Raw genomic sequence first — 16302 nt, forward strand, 5'->3', positions numbered from 1 at the left:
ATATATATATATTTGTTTAAATGTATGTTCGGGGATAACTTTGTCGTTTATGAACCGATTTTGATATATTTTTTGTTGGAAAGAAGATATCCCCGGTACCATGATAAGGAAACCAGGATCTGATGAAGGGATCCCAGAGAAATCGAGGGAAGTTCTCGAAAATCTGCATAACTTTTTACTGGGTGTACCGAGTTTAATGATTTTTAATTTAATCGAAAGCCGATGTTTATCATGTGGTCACATTTAAATTTCATCGAGATCTGACTACAACTTTTGGAGTAATCTTTGATAATGCGTATTTACTTGACTATTTTTTCATCTACCTACGTTGTATTACTCATCGATATAATTGAAGTCGGTTTTTTTTTCGTTTGCGAGCAAACAATTATGTTTCTTATAGCCTTTGATTCTGTTGTCAGTTAGGTTCAAACTTTTAATTTAAATTAATTATGGTTGAATTTCGACCTCTGAGCGACCAATAGTTAGATTAACTACGTGCTATAAATTAATGTTTTATCAAATACTTGTCGTTATGATTGAAGTCGGTTTTTTTTCGTTTGCCTGCAAAAACAATTATTATTAAAATAAAGAACACTAAGTTTACGTAAGTTAATATTAAACAATTTCACATGTGTCTGCTAAAGTAATAACATCTGTGAATTGATATTTCACTTTCGCTTAAATTACCTTTATAGCTTTTAGTATTTGAGATAAGGTTATAAAATCATAAAAGTTAGGTTTTTCCACAACTTAGTATTAGTGAGAACATTTATGTTTTCATGAACTGAGGGAACGCAATGATACTCTTGCTAACTACCTTCTTTTTAATTAATTTTAGCGCTCCTCTTGATTACTGCATAATAAGATTTTTTTATAGTAATTATTTTAGTTAAAAGTATCATTGAAGGACATTATTTACAAATTTTTTTTCGAACAAAATGTAGGTATTTTCATATTAAACTATAGCAAAGCTAAGAAGCAATTATTTTGAAACTGTAATAAAACTTAAAATAAAAGAGAAAATTTTAGGCCTTTCACTGTATGTACCTTTACGTGTGTATGTTTATCCCTTAAAAGGTATTCTATTCTAGATATATATATAAAGTATACACATAACCATGTTACAGATAAACCACAACAGTTGCTTTGTAATGAAAATGCTAAAAATTTGTTGTCAGGTTGCTAATGGTTACAAGAATATGTAGGTGTATAATCGTTAATTAAAAACAGCACCTGAGTGATTCAAAAGTAGAGCAAAAGCAAGTTTAGTCGATTAAGCTATTGACTGCGCTCTAGTTCGCTACGTAATATCGTCGCTCGCGTGTCTTGACCGCACTTGGTCTACGATCTAATTCGGTACTTTGACTTAAGCAAATTCAGTTAACACGAACAGAGAAATACGAATTTTCATCCTTTTAGCTTTAACTTAATGTAAATGCAAATTGAGCATGCTCAAAATGGTATGTTTAAACATTAGTTGTGATTAGTTTAAAAAAGTTTACCGATATTTTTACACGTTTTTTGGCGTTTTGCTTCCAGTTGTACATGTTTTAATAATACGTAGTTACAATAGGAAACAAATATTTGATAACACACAGTAGTTATATGTAATAATTAATTAGTTTCATGTAATATGATAGAGCTTATCAAGTATAAATTGATATTTTAGAATACGAAGCACAACCTATACTAAAATCGTAAAGCGAAAGAGCTTGTTTGTTTGCTAGTAGGCTTAAGTATCAATGTATAACAGCGAGGAGTCAATAAGTAATAATAAATTAAATATATTGAAATTCCGAGTAGTAAAACCCGCGCGTTTCTATAAGTAATTTGTATGTATACAGTTTCTATTAATTAGCAGTCTGTAGCAGGTGGGGTGACTGTCGACCAGACGTCGCTATAGCTGCCTATAATGCTTTCGGGTATATTGTATGGAGTCTAGCTGTTAGATCAATAATCCGCACCTAGTTAATATCTTTTCATGAGGGTCGTTATTTTGTTGATACTTTTTAGAGTTCCAATTCAAACGTTGCTAACGAGACTCTTTAACCAAGTTTATCATCTATCTTTATTATTCTGTACTGGCTGTGCTCGCGACTTCGTCCGCGTGGAATAGTGACTTTACACGCACAACGTGATTTTTAAATTGGGATAACTTTTTTATTTATGAACCGATTGACAGAAAGCATACACAAAATTTTTAGCTTGCCACAATATATTAAAGTAGTAAAGACCACATCTAAATCGGATAAGCCGTTTCTGAGATTAGACAAAAATTCTGGCAATCATTGTTGTGGGTGCTATTTGTGTTGATAATGGTCCCAATAATATTTTTTCTCGTATATCTTAAAGGTGCAGACAGCGACCCGTTACTTTTATTATATGTATTGACAGATATACATAATTCACATTGATGAAACGATTTAGTATAAATAAATTTGGTATGGGTACATTTTTTTTCTGTGTTAACAGAACCTTTGTCTGATGCAGCAAATTTGTTAGTTAATATGATCTTACATCATCAATGATTCTTTCTCCAGTTCTTAGACATAGTGAGAATTAGGATATGATGGGGCTGGCATGTCTGTGTAGACATAAGTCCCTAAAAAAAATAAAGATTTAAAAAAAATAATTCACATTACTATGGCTGATGTAATTACTAAGAAAAAGGTGAAAAATTCAAGAGGATTTCCGTATATTTAAGTGTTTTTCGGTATTTTAGCGCATGTTAAAAATGTGTGTTATATGGTGAAGCTCGTTTGGTTGGGTTCTTACAAGTAGATTTTAACAAGATTAGATAAAGTCTGTAATAGTTGAAGCTTTTTGAATAATTAAAAAAAAAATACGTTTATTGCGACAATTATAAAAAGTTAATTAACAAAAAGGTTTTATTTTTTTGTTTTAAACGAAATTTATTTTTGCTATCGATGTCACACATGTACACATGTATGAAATTAACGTAATTATGAAGACAATAAAGTAGGCAAAGTATCAAGGACGCGTTATCTGTAGAAATTATTTACATAGATGAATTTCTTAAGCGAATATAATAAACGAATATTTAGGCGTGTTTTGTGCTTTTATATTTTTTCAATAGATTTTTTTGGAGTATATATTCTACTTATGATTTTTTTTAGTTTAAAATGGTTTTAACAATATATTTAGACTCTCCTTATTAATACATACTTATTTACATCCTTAGATTTGCGCATCCAAAAAATCTTCACATTTATAATACTAATAAAGATAACTAAAAAAACTATATTATAGTAAACGATGATAAATAAATGCCTCATAGTCGGCGGATTTTGGTAAATACTCATATATAGTATACGATATATAGTCAAGGAAAACATCCTCAACACAAACATTAACGGCAAAAGTTTTATAAATATGAAAAAATAAACGTCTGAGTCTCAATCGATTTCAGATTTTTGCTAGAATGTGAATTGTGTCTAGAAAATACGTGTTGGCAGTTCCGTCTCTATCATAAGGACACACGTGGCCCAGGACCCATGACCTTACGGGAGCCCCGGAAGGCTGATAAATTTACTTTTATACCTCAAACTTATAATACGTGTAAAAATCAAAACTTGATCCTAAAAGACAGCATTAATTTTTCAGAAATTCCGTTTATACTTAACATACGTAGTATATGTGTTATTATCAGAACGTCAATTTTTTTTAATGAAAAAGTTACAGGCACACATACGAAGGAGTTTAATTAAAAATAATTTGAAACAAAGGTCTAACTATCTACTGTATTCAACTCTTATCGTAAATTATAACATTTTGTCAATGATTAAACAATAAGGTGCATTTAGTGAACTTAGATTCACATCGTTAATCAATCGCAATAATCGCTCACACCCGTCTTATTGTTTGTTCGTAGTTGGTTATAGTTTGCTACTTATTGCTTTCTGGCAGGGCCCCAAATTTATGTGAGCCCAAGGGCCCCGACGTGCTCTTGCACGGCTCTGCGTGTCAAGTTCTCCTAGATACATGATTTGCACAACACTAATGCCAAGACTACGGCACACATCTGCGTGACCTTTTCAAACATTACATGTACGATACTTTTGATTATATTTATTTTTAATCTTTTGCATGTACCAACTACTGGTACGTCTCGAATTAAATCTAAATTTAGATCGGTACCTTTTCTTTTGTTCGTTAATTTTCTATCTAACCACGACAAAATTGTATCGATTATAAATTGACATGCTTAAAATTAATTTCAGGATAAGCACACAATTAATGTGCACGCGATACTCGTTCGAGTGATCTTATCAAAAAAATAATTGTTGTAATTAAAGTTAAGTTGTAATTTTAGTCGATTGTTTTCGCAAACGAAAAAAATCTACTTTAATTTACATCAAAAATTATTATAACTTAGGTTTTATATCACTAGGTCGGCAAACAAGCGTACGGCTCACCGGATGGTAAGAGATTACCGTAGCTTATAGACGCCTGAAACACCAGAAGCATCGCAAGCGCGTTGCCGAGACCCAATCCCCAATCCACCCCAGGAGCTCTGTTCACCTTACTCACCAACAGGAACACAATACTGCTTGAAATCAGTATTATTTAGCTGTGATCTTCTGTAAGGTCGAGATACTACCCCAATCAGGCTGCTCCAGATTTTGAGCAGGATATTCCTGCTGTGCCCTACCTCAGGTATAAGTACCTAAATTAAATACGCATTATTAGAGATAACTCAAAAAATACTCGTTAAATTTTGATCAACTTTAAATAGGAACACACGTCAAGCACCAGCTTTCGATTAAAAAAAGAATAATCAATATTAGTACACACAATAAAAAGTTTTGAGGTAACACAGAAAATATAGTCGAATTGGGAAACTCCACCTTTTTTGAGGTCGGTTAAAAAAAAGGCGACTCGCCATAAAAATCATTTAGATGTTTGTGAGAAAGAATAGATGATTGAATCAGTGTTTGTTATCCTTCACGATAAGGGAATTAGAATACTTATAATGAATATTTATCACAACAAATATATATAATTTATAACAAATTACTCTTGACCATGTTTTGAAGAACAAAAAATCATTAAGTATAGTAAATACCACTCTCGTCAAAAATATAATCTATACATAATACATGAAGCAAAAACCTTGTACCCTTTTTACGAAAATTGCGCGAACGGAGCAGTATGAAATTTCTCACATTTATAGTTTATATAGAGGAGAGCACAATGCAAAAAAAAAAATGACGTATAAAAATACATTGAATCAATAATAATAATAAAAACATTACACACACCACCACGTATTCGACACACACACATGCATATACATACATATATTCTTTTGTTTATTGTTAAAGTCTGTGGTTAAATTATGAACAATTTCGACCACTGGGCGACCACTAGTACACATATAAAGCGTAAATAAGAACTTACACGCTATTTGAAGTATTAAAAATACTCCAATAAAATACTACAATGAAGCGTATTTAAAAGAAGACAGACTGTAACCTGTCCTTATTCTATAAAAACTTCACACGACCCTTAGTTAGCGCTTCGAAACGGTCGTGGGATCGATGGAAAAATCAACAAGGCTATGTTTGTAAAGATTCAAGCATTGTTTCAACATTTAACTCCTCATAACATTTGTAACGTCACGAGACATGATGGATGTAGAGCTCTTTTACGATCTTGATGTGTTGTTAAAAAAATACAGACTATAAAAATTTACTGACGTTAACTTAAAATTACTTTAGAACTTATTTTTCTGTCAAATTTCAAGCTTGTTGTACAAAAAATGAAGGACGTCTACTAATTATAAGCTACCTCCATGCCAAATTTCATCTTTATGCGTCCTGCGGTTTTAGGTATTTCGTGACGAGTGGAAGACTCACCCGATTTCGCCGGATTTTTAAGATGAAAAGTAGCCTGTATGTTGCTCTACAACCTCCTCTATCTTCTAGTGAAAGTTCCGTAAAAATCGGTTCAGCTGTTCCAAAGATTAGCCAGGACAAACAGAAAGACAGACAGATAGAAAAAAAAATTAAATCGTTTGTTTGTGTTTAGTATTATGTAAATAATTATATGCACTTGAAAAAGCACAGTAATTCTGAAATCATAGACAGACACTTCGATTTTATTTATATGTATAGAAGATGAGCTTATGTGTATCTACCGCTTTATTTACCGTGCGATTTTTACGATAATATAAACTATTACAAATGCATTTAGCACGCAAATTTATTATTCAAGACGATGCAGCTATAAATCCATTTAACACCGATGAAGGTTCGATATATAGTTATTGTCAATGCCATCACGTAAGTCGGTAATAGCAAACATGCTTTTCGCGGCGTAGCCGTGGCGCCTAAATCGAATATTTTAAAGCGAAATTTCAGCAAAAATGTAAGCGAAATAAACATTATGAATTCACGAGTAGCTTGTTGTAATTTTTTTTAAATACTATTAAGCTGAGATTGACATTACAATATGTATGTATATTATTAATACTAATATTATGTAAAGAGCGTATTTTAGTAAGCTTATTTAAAAAACAAGTATATCTAAAAAAAAACGCGGTATAGTTGCAGAACTCAATCTTCTTTAATGTAACATGATACATAAATCTGGTACGCGCACGTTTAAGTACACGCTTACACATATTTGCTCTACTAATATGTCAATTAAAGTTTTTTCGTAATGAATTAAGATAATATTTATTTTTAATACAAATAAATTGGTGTTGACGCAAGGGGACTAAAAAAACGAAAATTAAAATTCGATAAATGTCAATGTCAATTTAATAATAATTAGTAAGCCTGTCATCCTCCAATCCCTCCAATCCAAGCCTGTCATCCTCCAATCCCTTATTAATTTATAAAATAGGTGTTATACCTGAACAGTAAATAATAATATCACGAGGAAACAGTGTAGTAAAAATTACTTGACTTTTACTAGAGATTATTTTCATTTACTCCTAAATTTAATGTGTTACAATTTATGGAATTGAAGTAAAAGATGGAAATGCGTTTCTGGCTAAAGCAATTAGCAGTAGAGAAGAAGTTAAAGATCTAAACGAGAATGTATGGTGGCTTCCACTTCTCTCACTCTCTGCTACGGGACATTTTTTATTATGAGTATGGTAATACTCTAGTTGACTTAACTGCGGTAAGCTCAAATACATGACACATGTTACTCTATATATATAAAAAAACTAAATTAATAAAAACTTTCAAACGACTGCTCTAAATTGGGTAATTCTTTTTGTTGTGTTCGTTTGTTGACAGAACATGTTTTGTAAAAAATATCGATATATATACACACTATGTGTGTACATATGTGCGTGTGTACATACACACACACGCACATATGTACATACACACACACACACACAAAATAAAAAGAAGACCGTACGATGTTTGCCGAATCAGCTAGTTTAATATAAAAATAAATGAAATTAAAATTTAGGTACATTATTTTTATGGAATCGTCGCTTTTTGCTCGATTTTTTTTTTGGTAATTTGTGTTTTGTTTGTTTTTACCCGACTGCCAAGGAAGGGTTAGGTTTTTCGCGCGTATCTTGTATGTATGTTTGTATGTAATATTCTTTACTACCTCATATTTCCAGAACCACTGAACGGATTTAAATAATTGAGGTATCGTTAGGTTCGTCTTAGCTGCCCAAGTGTTCTTCGATAGGTGACATTAAAAAAAAAATCAAACATGGCGGCTGCGCGAAGCCGTTGTTGTTAATGAAAAAAAATTTTTTTTCTCAAATACTACAATATGGGTATCAAATTGAAGGGCACAATACAAGGATTTTAAAAAGGTATATCATGATTATTATTACCGTAACACTAATAAAGAAATACAATATTAAAATTTAAAAAATGTGGACTTTGCTCTTTCCCACGCCTATGCCATGCCAAACTCGCCTCCTAGGCGACGATCAACTTCGGAGTGTAGCCTTTCTAATAAAATACAATGGTTAAAAAAACATACAATTAAAATTACAAATAAAAATTAATAAATGTCACACCAATTTACAATTACATTAATAAAATCAATAACAAATACATAATACCAAATACAAACAAATAATTTTAATAATAATTTCATTATATTAAAACTAATAGTTGTTGACTTAAGCAGTCACCTATTTGCTAAAGGTCAGGCTTACGTTGCTTTGAGCAGAGTGAGATCTCTCTCCGGGCTTGCTATCAGTTCTCTTGACCCTAAAAAATTACTTAATCAACCACATGATGTAAGCTGTTTTAATGAATTGAACCGATTACGTAATTTGTCTGACTAAAAAGACATAAATAAAATAATAATTAAAAAAAAAACAAAAAGCCCGCCTGCGTGAAGAACAACTAATAGAAAATCAACTGAAAAAGCTGGAACAAGATAAAAATTATATAAATAGAAACAATATCAAAATTTTTGATATTGTTTCTATTTATTTCGCTGACTTTGTGTGCATATTGAATTTTTATCTTGTTGGAAATCTAATTTAAATACGAATTACATATTGATGAAATATGAATTATATTTATGTGTTGTAACATTATTTTGAGAGCTAATCAAAGTAATTTTAGTTTGTATATTAAAACATGTTTATCGTATGCATTTGTTTAGTATTGTAATTATGTGTATATAAGCTATGAATATATATTATTAATATTTTAATTACGTTTTTCGACTTTCGTTTTTAAAATTAGTCTAGAACTAGACAAACAATATTAAAATTTTGAAATAACTATAAAATTATTATTTCTTTGAATTTAAATGTTATAAAAATTATTATTGTGTTGGAAAAAAAACAGAAATAAAAACAAGTATACTCTTGGGTTAAGCAATCTTACAACAACAACAATTTATACTCTTTTTTTTTAATTTACCGATATAAAAACGTTTACATACAGAGTCGTACTAGGACCGAGTATTATTATTTTCAAAAGTTCGTGCAGAAACAGGGGTCCACAAATCAATAGCAAAACTGATTACAATACTGAGTAGGTATAAGTGATGGATGGGGTCGAACCCTCTAAGCTTCAATACCTATGGGAATGCGGTCTTATGTATAAGTGACGTGTAATTAATATTTATCAGTCTGTCGTTCGTCTGTCACCGAAGCCGACCCGTAAAATTGGCAAAGAAACCTGTAACCATATTTGGTTTGAAAGACTTGCATCTAAAAATTATTTTCTTAAATAAGTGAATAATGTATTTACCTCATTTTAAATTTATCAAATAAGAAAAACATACGTCATATGTCCAAATTAATTACGTACGTAATCTATATTAATATTTTTAAGCTGAGTCGTTTGTTTCTGTGTTTGTTTAAACGCGCTAATCTCAGGAACTACTGGTTCGATTTAAACTGGTTCATTTAACGAGATAAGAACGACTATATTTTAATATGAATTTAAATCATAAAAGTCTAGCTTAAATCATTTCAATAATTAAACAAATCAGGAAAATGGAAGTCCGGACAGGCGTAATTGCATTTGTAATTTAAAACGCAATAAGCTAATTGTTCTGGACAAATGAAGAAGGTAATTTCATGTTCTCTAATAACAAAGCATGCGATATCTCAAAACGTCGCAATTAAGAGCGGAATTCTCACAAACGATAAATTTAATTTCACGTTCAAGTGTCCGACCTACATGAGAGACCGCAGTCTCTATGCGGATAACTGTACAGACATACTGAGATAGTGATTCCGTAATGGGAGCCTGCACTTGGCCGCGACTCATCTGGGTTGACCGCAAGGCCTTTCGCCCTCCTCTGTACACCTGCTCTTATGCATGTACGAAACGAACATCGCTCAACGGCTCAATATTCATCGGCCGTGTTGTCGAACTTGTCGACACGCATTTCGTCAGTTTCGTAAACATTTTATTAAGGTCAAAGGTTATTCATCTTCCGGTTATAGACGAGTCAACTTAAGGTGTAATCGTTTCGTAATTAATTTATTCATATATACCTGTACAAAAATATAAATTTCAAGGTTGATTCCATTTTTTTGTGAGTTAAAATTTCATAAAAGTTACATACCTACTAATTATTAAAACATGAAGTATTTACGTAATAAATGAGATCGTTTATTAGTGAGCCTAACTAACCCGCCTGGCCAGCGTGGTGACTATGAGCAAAACACATGAGTTCATGCCACTTTTGGCGCGAACTTGTGGAGGCCTATGTCCAGTAGTGGACTGCGATAGGTTGAAATGATGATGAAATGATGATTAGTGAGCCTGAATGTCGTAAAACAAATATATTTCCAACTCATCTTTCCAAATAACTTTTTGTAATCTCGTCTGTACAATAAAGACTTATTTAACCAACACCTATTATTATTATTATATAAAATATTTTATGATGTAGTGACACACATAAAACATAAAACAATTTAATTAAATTTTATTGTAAAAGAATCGAGCGAATCTAATATCACCCCGAGGTGTTTATTATTTATAATACTACTGTAATTCAAATAACCGTTAAACTTCATTTTCTTCGCAAGTATAGCAATGGTAGTTTGAAATATCTTGTCGAACAACGCTCGAAGCAATAGACACACGCGGTACCTTGTAATAGTTTCCTGTATCCTAAAATCAATCAAGTTTATTTCAGGTAATGTTGCGTCATTAGTAATCAATTATGGCGCATACAATGGTTGGCCCACATTGAGTTCATTAAAATAAAATATACATACATACCTACTTCAATTTCGAGCCATCTCTGGCGTCTCATTACTCAAAGTCAGTTAAGAGCTCACGCGAACCGCTCCTTAGCTTTCGTATTGCGGTTAGTTTCAATTCGTATCGTCTATTTCAGTGAACCAGTTTTTTTTTGCCGCCGATATCGATGTTAACTTACGCATGTTAACATACATCTTTCTGTGTCATGATAATGTACACAATTTTATTATTATTTTTTTATTATAATAACAACATTAACAACAATACCTTTTATTGTAGGTATACCAAAACAGTAATATTTCATAGCAAATTGATTTTAACAATATATCATAAGGTACAAAGGGCGGCCTTATCGCTGAAAAGCGATCTAGTCCCTGCAACCTAGGGGCAGAAGAGATGGTATTGTGTCAGTGAAGGTGTGTAATTATATTTAAAGCGAGACAAATGTGTAAACAAACTTACATGTCAGAAACATTTTTGAATATCATATCAAAAATTGACCGCTCCAGCGGGATTCGAACCCGCGTCTCCGACTGACCGTGTCGGCGGTAACACAAAAATAAAATCGTAGGTATTAATAATAGCATGGTGTCGTCTCCTGTCAAAGATTTTCATTGTAATATGAAACTTTGAATAGTTACGGGTCTCTGTAAAGAACTCACTATAGACGGCGCCACGGTTCGCTTAAACCGAAAATAAAAATCATCATATCAAAAATTTCGCTCTAGCGGGTACATCGTTCCATAGCTTAATTGGCTAGAGCGCCGACACGGTCAGTCGGAGACGCGGGTTCGAATCCCGCTGGAGCGGTCAATTTTTGATATGATATTCAAAAATGTTTAGAATTCCTAATGTGGGGGTAACACAAAAATAAAATCGTAGGTATTAATAATAGCATGGTGTCGTCTCCTGTCAAAGATTTTCATTGTAATATGAAACTTTGAATAGTTACGGGTCTCTGTAAAGAACTCACTATAGACGGCGCCACGGTTCGCTTAAACCGAAAATAAAAATCATCATATCAAAAATTTCGCTCTAGCGGGTACATCGTTCCATAGCTTAATTGGCTAGAGCGCCGACACGGTCAGTCGGAGACGCGGGTTCGAATCCCGCTGGAGCGGTCAATTTTTGATATGATATTCAAAAATGTTTAGAATTCCTAATGTGGGGGTAACACAAAAATAAAATCGTAGGTATTAATAATAGCATGGTGTCGTCTCCTGTCAAAGATTTTCATTGTAATATGAAACTTTGAATAGTTACGGGTCTCTGTAAAGAACTCACTATAGACGGCGCCACGGTTCGCTTAAACCGAAAATAAAAATCATCATATCAAAAATTTCGCTCTAGCGGGTACATCGTTCCATAGCTTAATTGGCTAGAGCGCCGACACGGTCAGTCGGAGACGCGGGTTCGAATCCCGCTGGAGCGGTCAATTTTTGATATGATATTCAAAAATGTTTAGAATTCCTAATGTGGGGGTAACACAAAAATAAAATCGTAGGTATGTCAGAAACAGTCGACAAGCTTGAAAAGTGAAAGATATAGTAAAAAAGGAAGAGGAATGAGAGGAAATTTCAAGAAGTAGGTAAGCTATCCTCAGAACGAAGACTACGATCATGGGAATTACTAAGGAATATAAATAGTTGCTTTATATAAGCGGGTGCAACAGGGTTAAATAGAATAAAGTGGGTTAACAATATGCGTATTCCTGCGAAAGAGAATTGGGAGCCACTTGAGTTTTTTACGGAATTCAGAAACATAAATTCTGGATGCGCTCAAGTTTACTAATCTGCTCCTCAGTAATGTAAAGATAACATATATCCACATAATCAATAATTGGTAAAAGAAGACTTTGTGCAAGAGCATTTTTAATGGAAGTAGGAAATAGATTAGGTACGCAGCATGCGAAGAGATCCAGCCAAAGCAAAAACCTAGGTGATTTCACATATCTGCGGGCCCCATGATAGATGTTGATCAAAAATAACGCCTAGATTCTTTACATTTTCCTTTTGAGTCAAGTCACTTATAATAGAGTTAAAATATATTTGAAGATAATCTGCATAGTGGTAGAGAGAAGATATAACATTACAAATGGAATTATAGAATGAACCTTTTGAAGTTGTCGAAGTCAGCGGCCAATAGTGGTAGTCGCCGGAGGAGAAGTCTTCCTCAAATCTTGCTGAAATTCACACATAGATACTTGGAATACACATTCACAGATAGATATTTCAGTCATAGATGACACTGTGTCCTTCAAGGAATCCAAATTGTCAGAGATGTTCTAAGAGTGATTTTTATTGAATTACTTGCTGGTAGGTAGCGGAGCTAAAATATCACAAATAAGCATAAGATGTGATGATAATGTGCTGTGTGGCTACGGCACTAAAGAATTTAGCCACCCCCTCTCTTCCCGTGGGTGTCGTAAGAGGCGACTAAGGGATAATAAGGTTCCACAACCACCTTGGAACTTAAGAAACCGACCGATGGCGGGATAACCATCCAACTGCTGGCTTTGAAATACACAGGCTGAAGACGGGCAGCAGCGTCTTCGGTGCGACAAAGCCAGTACTGCGGTCACCAACCCGCCTGCCCAGCGTGGTGACTATGGGCAAAACACATGAGTTCACATTATTTTTGGCGTAAACTTGTGGAGGCCTATGTCCAGCAGTGGACTGTATAGGCTGTAATGATGATGATGATGATGAAGCATAAGATTTTCAGTAATAATAAAAATCAATCAATCAATCATTACAGCGTTTAATAAAAATAACTTTTCTTAAATAATAAAAATAACTATTCTTAAATAATAAAATTCGCAGCATAAATTTTTGTCGTTGCTATTTATTTAGCACCTACATACGTAAAAAAAACTAATTTTTAAATGTAATTAACGTCCTTTAATTAATCAATAGTGGAAAATAACTGCAAATAAAAACTGATACTTAATTACTATTAGTTAACAAGTCGAATTAAGAAAAAGAAACAACTTTTAATTTATCACAAAACACAAGCGTTTAAATGACTAACAATTTAATTGTAGTCGAAATTATTCTGTTTATTTTCCATTTAGAACGTACCAACATACATATTCGATGCCAAGATAATCAATGTGAATTTTATTAGACTAGTGGTGAGACCATTTGGGCGTGCAATGCAATCGTGATTGTGAGAAAGCATAATAACATAGTCGTGGCGTTGCATTATTACATATAATTCGAAGCATCTGCTTGGTTCATTCTTTCTTAGAAAATACCTTTCTCTTTTACTCCTTTGCTATTAAATTGCACTTTGAATAAAACTGAATTAGATTTAAGGCTAATATGTTCTCTAATCTACTTCTCCACTTTGTCCTCTCGTTTTCTATCTCAGAGCTAATAGAAAGAATATCTAAGTATGATTCTTTTATACGAGTGTTGAAAAATATGAATTAGTATTGTTCCACTAATTTTTACTGTGCCGACACAATAAAATGACATGATACTTTAAAGCTTATATTACTTCTGCATAATGTAGCTTTATAATAGTGAAAGAATTATTTAAAAAATCTCGTTAAGCAGGTCCTTTCAAAATTAAATGAATACAAACAAACAACTATCTCTATAAAATTAATTCAATAATGTAAATAACTTACATAGATTGAGTTGTTTGTTTTAGTCGAATACAATAAAAGTCTTAGCGAAATTTATCTTTGCCGTATACATTTTAGCGCAGAGGTTAGCACAGTGGCATTTATATCCACTTCCCCGCTATTACACTGATTGAATGTAACAATTGGAACGTGGACAAATAGCCTCGAGCACGTGGCGTCATCATGGCCTAAACTAAATTCACTAATACTGCTATTTTTTCACCTGCTAAATATCACTAAACGATTAAAACAAATGATAATATATTTACTATAACTGGTACACGGTTATAGAATCATCAAATCGTAATTATAAAAATAACATATCGAATCGTTAGTCATGCAAATTAAAAAATCAATAAGAGACTTAAATTTTAATTTTATTTAGATTTAAATTTATATTGATTATATTTTTGTTTGTATTTAAGTTATGTAAGTTTGTGTTAAGACTTTACGTGTGTAAGTGATAATAGAACTATGTGTGCTGGATTGGATGTTGAAGGTGATGTAGCGAAAGTAGTTGATGCAGCGTTGTCAGACCTAGCATTTATATTGTTACATCACTTCGAATTGCCTTTCAACTAAGCTTTAGATTATGAAATAGGTGATTTCAAATGTAAGTGCAATATGTATCGTATCTATTGTGTGGATATATAATTTGATAAGTACAATACGAAAAATAAAATTATAGACAATTATCTAATATCTCTATAGAGCACGACAATGATTATGTTTTATTGTATTATTTGATATTTCACCTTTTAGCTCTATGTCTTTTATTTATAAATTACTATCTACAAGTTATGCTATTATTTTTAAAATAAGTGATAAAATCAAAAAACACGTAGATATTTTTTGCTGAAATACGGATGTAACAACGTAAGTTGGTCTTATAATGATTTAAAAAAATCTAAATTTGACATTAAATGTGAAAATAAGTTTTACGTAATAGGAACAAAGCGAAAAGAGGGCGTTTGCAAGAGATAACCAGACAGTTGATAGTGAGAACAATCCGGGCGCGCTAGACTCTTGTTTATTCTAACTGTATATATATAATGGTCGAAGCGTCGATGCAGGCATTTTCACTTTTCGTAGATAAATTCAAAGAATCTCACTCGAAAGCCGGTTTGGCCACCTTCATAGCTATTATGGTTTTTTCATAAAAAAGATACGCTTGCATATAATGCCCTCGATCGCCTGTTAATTAAATGATTCTAGATAGTAATACCTTTAGGGTATAGTAATTTAGTTGGAAACGCTTTTTAGTTACTTCACAAAGATGGATATAAATCTATTGAAAATAAAAGCTACATTAACTATTGCCGCATTACAGTCTATTTTGTCATATTACTCAAATAGTTGGTAAATGAGGCATCAAACCTGATGGCGCCTAACACTGCCAAACACCATTATCACCTTTGCAGTATTTTAATGATATTATCGACTTCAGTAGCAATGAACTAAATAGAATATAGTACTAGTATAGATGAAATTTAATAGATAGTTTTCTTATCTGTTACTCGCTGTTTTTTTTTTTTTATATCATTAGGCTATATAGGAGCCATCATCAGGCGAATCTTAAGCGTTTTGCCAACCCTACTCCCATTGTCAACACTGAGAGGAGTTATATTTGGATGTGCTCGTCTGTAAGGCGTTGTTCTTTAGTAAGCTACTTCTCCAGTTGTGCTACTTTTAATTTGAGATTTGGAACGAGACATCATCAAAAGCTAAAGTCACAGCTAAATAATACTGCTATCGAGTAATGTTGTGTTCCAGCGGTAAGTAAGGTAGCCAGAGGTCCTGTGGTCGGTGATGCGCTTGCGATGCTTCTGTTCTGGCGTCCATAGGAATACCATCAGGTGGGCTGTGCGCTTGTTTACCACTCTAGTTATATTTTTTTTAAAAATTATCCTGACAAACAACGAACAAAGAAACTAATCAGAAAAATTACGAACATCCATTTTCTAGAATTAGCCAGTTACA

This window comes from Melitaea cinxia, chromosome 2 (assembly GCF_905220565.1).
Source record: "Melitaea cinxia chromosome 2, ilMelCinx1.1, whole genome shotgun sequence".
Lineage (NCBI taxonomy): Eukaryota > Metazoa > Arthropoda > Insecta > Lepidoptera > Nymphalidae > Melitaea > Melitaea cinxia.